Below are 7797 nucleotides of genomic sequence, written 5' to 3'. Positions count from 1 at the left end.
ATGTCGTAACCCAAATTGCAGAACATTTGAAGGTAAGTGAATGACGATTCACTAATTTCCACCATGAAAAAACGAAAAAGAAATTTAAGTTTTAAATCTATGAAAACTCCTAGATCCTTTGAAATTCATTGAACTTTCAATGGCATGTTTAAATCTCGATATGCCCCTCTTGTTTGTGACTGGGATGCCGAGGATCACAAAGCGGGTGTGAATAACCATGCAAACTACATGGTGCCCCCACATGTTACAGTCACCTATTCGATGTGCCGGTAAACTACACACGCTCCACCGAACTACGACAAACATTGAGTCACCCTTTGCTACCTTTACTTAGAACCATTTAGTGTGCCGGTTAACCACACACGCTCCACTAATGTCTTCGCAAGGGCACAAAGTGTAATTTCATGCAATTGCATCAATTCACTTTTGCTTAAGTAACTAAGATTGGGAATTTTATGAAAATATTTAGTTACTTTTATACTTCATTATACTTATAAAGGAAGGTTTCGTCCTATCCTACCCATTCGGCTAACGACCCTCCACTGGTCAAGAGTGCGGTGGGTAAGAGTGGATACCCATTCAATCGGCATTTTATAGGCAATTTCCTTAAACACCCCTTATAGACCAGCTTCGTGAATGAGGCCTACTAACGGTAAGACTGACTTTTACTCATACATATATATATATATATATATATATATATATATATATATATATATATATATATATATATATATATATATATATATATAACGTTAGACTTTAAATGTTATATATAGTATAGGGTGTATATTATACTTTTAAAATACTATGTGGTTAAATTTAACAATTATACCTTTAATTCAATTAAATTGTAAACCTAAACTTTTTATGGATTTATTAAACTTCTTTTAATTATACACCTTAATTAATTAATATAACCATAAGGGTGTGATTTGAATTTTTCAAAACAATACTAGGGTTTTAGAATTTAACATTCCTAATTAAACTTTTAATCAACTTTTAAATTCCAAAACTTGAGGGCAAGTTTTGAAACATTTCAAAACATTCGGGTTTAGAATTTAGATATACATCAAAATTAACCTATTAATTCAAAATTTAAATTCCTAAACTTGAGGTCAAGTTTTGAAACCTTTTCAAAACATTAGGGTTTTAACTATTTAAATTTCAAAACAGCAAAACTTTTGGGTTCAAATTTAAATTATAAAACCTAAAGGGGAGAATATGAAACTTTTCATAACACAAGGATCAAATAAAAATAATCTTAATTAACAATTAAACACATATTTATTCATATTTGATTTATTTAATGATTTCTTGCAAAACAATTTACCAATTTAATCAAAATAATTGATAAAATTATCACATAAGGAAACAAATATTTTATTAATTGATAAATATCTTCAATTAGATCAAGAATATACTCATATATATATATATATATATATATATATATATATATATATATATATATATATATATATATATATATATATATATAAATGAATTTATATTGATCTAATGTGAAAAGGCAACTATCCTTAAGCAAAAATAGCAAGAAATCCCGGTTTTCCTTCCATCTGACCAGCCGACTCGCCGAGTCAGGCATGGACTCGTCGAGTCAGCATGGACTCGGCGAGTTCATCTATGGACTCGGCGAGTCCAGCCGCCAGAAACACAAAAATCGATTTTTTTAATCATACAATGCGTCAATACAATAGAAACCAGTCTAGGTTCTGATACCACTGATGGGTTTTGGTCCTAAGAACATCCTATGTGCTCATACAAACCCTAATGCTTGGATCTAGGTTTCTCTATTGTACATGCAGTTATCCAAGACTATAAACCCTAATTCTAGCATTCAAATAATCATATTAACATGAGAATAGGTTTATAATGTTACCTTGATTGTTATGTAGCAATAACAATCCCAAATCTCCTTGTATTAACTTTGGAAGGCTTAGAGTCCCAAGTGTCAATCCTCTAATGGTTCACAAACACCATAAACAAGAGGATGAAGAGGAGAGAGGATGGAGGCTACCAAAACTCGTGTCAAACCCTAGCAAGAAGCTTAGCCACGTTTTTGGTCCTTAAGGGATCTATATATAGTGAGACAATTAGGGTTATCTAACAAGGAAACCCTAATTTGGATGCTTAAGCCCTAAGCAACCCATGAAGCCCTTTTCGCAAGGCCTTGGACGATTTCATATGGGCTTCCCCATTAGAGTTTGTCCACCTTATAATATAAGGCAATCCATGGCCCAAATTGCAATTATCTTATAATTATAATTCCAGTCCCTTATGTTTAATTAATCTCTTTTGGTCACAAAACTAATTACCAATTAATTCTTAACTAATATTAATTAAACAATATGATTTCTCCTTTAATATATTATTCCCATAATATATTAATAAATCATATTTAATCCTTTCTCTCCATAATTCATCCTATCAAGTTGCTTTGGTGAAGGCAACCCAAAAGGACCATGCACCATCGGGTCAAGTACATACCAAAATAGTTATGGACTTAGACACTAATCCAACACAAACCCCAACCCCCGTCCGGCATTTCAAGGTCCCACTCCCATGTGGGCAACAACCTTGAACCGATGGAGCGAGGAGCAGGGTCATCCTTTACCTTACAATGGAGACCGAAGCTTCTACAACATAAGAAAATGAGGATCAGCGGACCGTGTTCTGCCCATCATGGTCCGAAGGATTGCCAGGAACGTCGAGCAAGGTCAAGTGGCTATTGGCCGAGTTGTAGAAGTGGATGCCATCTCTAATCTCAACACTGTTCACGAAGCTATGGATAGGACGAGGAGGACCAATGAGGCTCTACAGCAACAGTTAGTTGCGTCCCGAGCTGTAGTGAGGGAACTTCGAGCACGCCAGAGGGCTCAGGAACGACATCTTCAGGAAGTTATGTGGAAAATAGCTGAGCTGAGAGTTCGCCCAATGGGAACCCGTCGCCAGTAAAAGATGTCAAAATATCTCACTCTTTTGTTTAGGGACTAGCCTTTTCTTTTCTATGCTCGGTAGAGCACTTGTCTGTAAACATCTCTGACTTTTGAAAGTACTCTCATTAAGCCTCTAGACTGCCAACATTTTCCTTTATGGTTTGATGTAATACCTAATGTTAGCTCACTTTTCCCGAACTCATATTACATCATTAATACCAGTAAAATTGGCAGTTAACTACTTTGTTGCTATGGCTCTCTCTGATTATTGAACTATGTGATGGGTTTTGAGCATTCTAACACTTCCTAAGTGTACATGCAACCCTAATAAACCTTGGATCTATGTTTGTCTAAGATACATGCAAATAATTATTTTTCCAAGGCTTATATCCTAACTAGCATGGCATGGGGAACTTGAATCAAATAAAGCTAGTAGAAACACTTACCTTGTAGTTGTAGTTGATTCCTTGGAGTTTTAGAGCCTAGCACCAATAATGTGGATGCCTCAAATGAAAGTCACAAATCACCACAAACTTGGAACTTTGAGAGAATAGTCACACTTCTCTTGAAATCGGCCCTCACCTCAACATGTGTCAACTAGTGTTCACTAGCTTGATTTCAAGAGCCAAAGCCTCCTTTATATAGTGTGGTGGATTAGGGTTACATCCATGTAAACCCTAATACCCATGTCTCTTCATTTCCATGAGACCCATGGGTTAAAGCTCCATGGAGTATCCATGGACTTCTCCATCCAAGCCTAGCCCATTCCAAATAAGCATAAGCCCACACTATATAAATATAGAAGCCCATATTTAATTAGTAATATCTTTGATCACTAAATTAATCCTAGATTAATTATAGATCACTACTAATTAAATAATATGATCTTATATTAATATATTAGAACTTATAATATATTAATAAATCATAACTTGTACTATTCTCAAATATTATCCATAAATTGTTCGGGTGAAGTGCAACCCAAATGGACCATGCCGGGTCGGGTCAAGTATATACCAAATATAGTTATGGGCTTAGACACTATATCCAACACTATGTTGACCTATTCCATAAAACACTCTTATCATACTTGCAACAGACTCTTACTATTTTCATCATCTCTATGAACTTTCAGTGAAAGATGCCTCCTCGCAAGCGCCTGAACAGAGGCAGACCTGCGACTCAAACACCACCACCACCACCTCCTCCTCCACAGTTCGACCCGATGCTGTTTCAGATAGCTATGACCGCGGTTGTGACAACAGCCATGATCCAAATGAATTCTGGCGATGCTAGTGGAGCCAGAATGGGCACCAACTCCAAACATGGTGAAATCCATCCACGTGCACAAGGGTGAACTTATAAGGATTTCATGAACTGCAAACCAACATTTTTCAATGGGACTGGAGGAATCCTTGCTCTGTCCCAATGGATCGATAGAGCCGAAGCCGTTTTCGAAATGTGCTCGTGCCCTAAAGAAAGCAAAATAAAGTTCGCTGCTGCCACCTTCACTGAAAGGGCTCTGACATGGTGGAATGGCCATGTCAATTCACTCTCCTTAGTAACAGCCAATGCCATGGGCTGGGACGCACTAAAGGATCTTCTGAGAAAGGAGTATTGCCCTAGATGGGAGGTTCAGAAGCTTGAGGAGGAACTCTGGAACCTCAAGATGATGGGGACATACATAGTCGCTTATACGGCCAGGTTCTGCGACCTGGTAGCTATGTGCCCTAACATGATCCCTTCTGAAAGCAAGAAAATCGAACGATACATCTGGGGTTTAGTGCCCCCGTATAAAGGGAATGTTCTATCTTCCCATCCTGCAACCTTTGACAGCGCCAAGGAGTTGGCCTCAGGTTGATTGATCATGAAACTCCTTCCACTTCAGCAATAGCAACCACAACTGCCACTGCACCACCCAAATCAACTGACAAAAAGAGGAAGCGTTGGGATCAGAAGAAGGGCAAGAAAACTCAACCCTCCTCCAAAGACCAAAAAATTGTGGCTGTCCATGCTGCCACCACTCCTGCTACCCCTACACCAGCAAAAACCTATGTTGGGAACTTGCCCAAGTGCCCCAAGTGCCCCTTCCATCACAACGGCCCCTGCCGTGAGTTACACTGCACCAACTGCGGCTAGAAGGGCCATACCGTCCGGTTTTGCAGATCGCAACCCAAACCTATCTCTCAAGTCCCCAGCGTGGGAGTGAGCCAGGCCTGTTATGGCTGTGGAGAGGTAGGTCATTTCAAGAAAAACTGTCTGAACGCCGGGAATACAGGAGGAACGGGAAGACTACTCGCTATTGGCCACAACGAAGAAGTAGCGGACCCCACAGTAGTCACGGGTATGTTCCTTCTCAACAACTCTTATGCTTGTGTTTTATTCGATAGTGGTGCATAAAGAAGCTTCATAAACCAAAACTTTAAAAACTTACTTAAGCAATCCCCACAACCACTAAAAGAAACATTCATCGTAGAAATGGCTAACGGAAAGACCGAAAGCTCTAACGAAATTTACATAGCTTGTACCCTCATGTTAGACGATCATTCGTTCCAAATCGACCTCAAACCAGTCTCGATCAAGAGTTTCGATGTCATTGTTGACATAGAAAGGCGTGACATTTGATTGGGAAGAGAAACAAGAGAAGGCTTTCCAGACCCTGAAACGAGCCCTATGCACCACACCGGTATTATCCCTTCCCAAAGGGACAAAAGATTTTGTGGTATACTGCGATGCATCGAACCAAGGGCTCGGTTGTGTCTTGATGCAACGAGGTAAGGTCATCGCCTATGCCTCAAGGCAGCTAAAGACACATGAGGTTAACTACACCACTCACGACCTCGAGTTAGGGGTGGTTGTATTCGCTCTAAAGATCTGGAGACATTACCTGTATGGAACGAAGAGCATAATATACACTGACCATAAAAGCCTCCGACACATACTAAACCAGAAGGAGCTCAATATGAGACAACGACGGTGGGTTGAACTACTCAATGATTACGAATGTGAAATTCGTTATCACCCGGGGAAAGCCAATGTAGTAGTAGACGCTCTAAGTAGAAAAGAGTATTCTGGTGGAAGGGTCAAGTCGTTATCAACGACTATCCATTCTCATCTATCCTCACAGATTAAGGAGACTCAGCTCGAAGCCTTAAAGCCTGAGAATGTTGCGGAAGAATCCCTACGTGGAATGGATAAGAACTTGGAGGTCAAGGTTGATGGAGCCTATTATCTCATGGACAGAATCTAGACTCCGTGTCACGATGGTTTCAGGGACTTGGTCATGAAGGAAGCACACAACACTCGATACTCCATTCACCCTGGTTCATATAAGATGTATATGGATCTTAAAAAGCTATACTGGTGGCCTAACATGAAAGCAGAGATTGCTACCTTCATGAGTAAGTGCCTTACTTGCGCAAAGGTCAAGGTCGAATACCAGAAGCCATCAGGTCTTCTCCAACAACCGAAGATACCGGAGTGGAAGTGGGAGCGAATTACTATGGATTTCATAACTAAGCTAACCAAGACAACGGGTGGGATGGATACCATATGGGTCATCGTCGACAGACTAACCAAGTCCGCACACTTCCTACCCATCAAAGAAACAGACAAAATGGAGAAACTCACAAGAACATACATTAAGGAAATAGTACGGCTGCATGGTGTCCCTATATCTATTATCTCAGATAGAGATAGTAGGTTTACTTCAAGATTTTGGCAATCAACGCAAAACGCATTATGGACGAGGCTGGACATGAGTACAGCCTACCATCCGCAGACTGACGGACAAAGTGAGAGGACGATCCAAACCCTAGAATATATGCTACGAGCCTGTGTGATCGACTTTGGTAAAGCGTGGGATACACATTTACCCCTTGTAGAGTTTTCCTACAACAATAGTTATCATACGAGCAACAAGGCAGCTCCATTTGAAGCCCTCTACGACCGGAAGTGAAGATCCCCTCTGTGTTGGGCTGAGGTGGGTGACACTCAGTTAGCTAAAGGGCGAGTTCCTGACAACACTCTCACGGGTCCGGAGATCGTTCGAGAAACGACAGAAAAGATTGTATAGATATGCGAATGATTAAAAGCCGCCAGGGATCGACAGAAAAGCTACGCAGACAAACGAAGAAAACCTTTGGAATTCCAGGTTGGAGACCGAGTCCTTTTGAAAGTCTCACCCTAGATGGGCACGATACGCTTCGAAAAGCGTGGAAAGTTGAACCCAAGGTACATAGAGCCTTTCGAGATTCTTGCTAGAATCGGCCCCCTAGCTTACAAACTCAACCTACCCCATGAGCTAAGTAACATACATCCTACCTTCCATGTCTCAAACTTAAAGAAATGCCTATCCGACGAGACTCTCGTAATCCCACTCAACGAGATCGAAGTCAACGAGAGCCTCAACTTCGTGGAAGAGCCTGCGGAGATTATGGACCAGGAGGTCAAATGAACGAAACAAAGCCGCATCCCAATTGTGAAGGTTCGATGGAACGCCAAACGAGGACCGGAGTTCAATTGGGAGCACGAGGATCAAATGAGACTCAAATATCCCCATCTCTTTGCTTAGTAGTACTATAATAACTTCGCTGCTTGAATTCTAAATTTCGGGACGAAATTTCCATTAAAAGGGGGATGATGTGACATCCCAAAATTTATTCTGTCGTTATAACCCGTTTCCGTTAATAGAATATTCTATTTAATAAAAGTTCCGTTAATTTGGGGTTGACAAATCAATAAATGTTTTATTTTATTTTGATTTTATGATATTGTCGTCGTAACGAAATAAATACAAACATGTAAATTATTTTTGCATTAGTTGGAAAAAGTTTAT

The sequence above is a fragment of the Lactuca serriola genome, chromosome 1 (assembly GCF_051521515.1).
Source record: "Lactuca serriola cultivar US96UC23 chromosome 1, Lser_US96UC23_V15, whole genome shotgun sequence".
Classification (NCBI taxonomy): domain Eukaryota; kingdom Viridiplantae; phylum Streptophyta; class Magnoliopsida; order Asterales; family Asteraceae; genus Lactuca; species Lactuca serriola.
The sequence above is the reverse complement of the archived record's forward strand: the minus strand, read 5'-3'. Positions refer to the sequence as shown.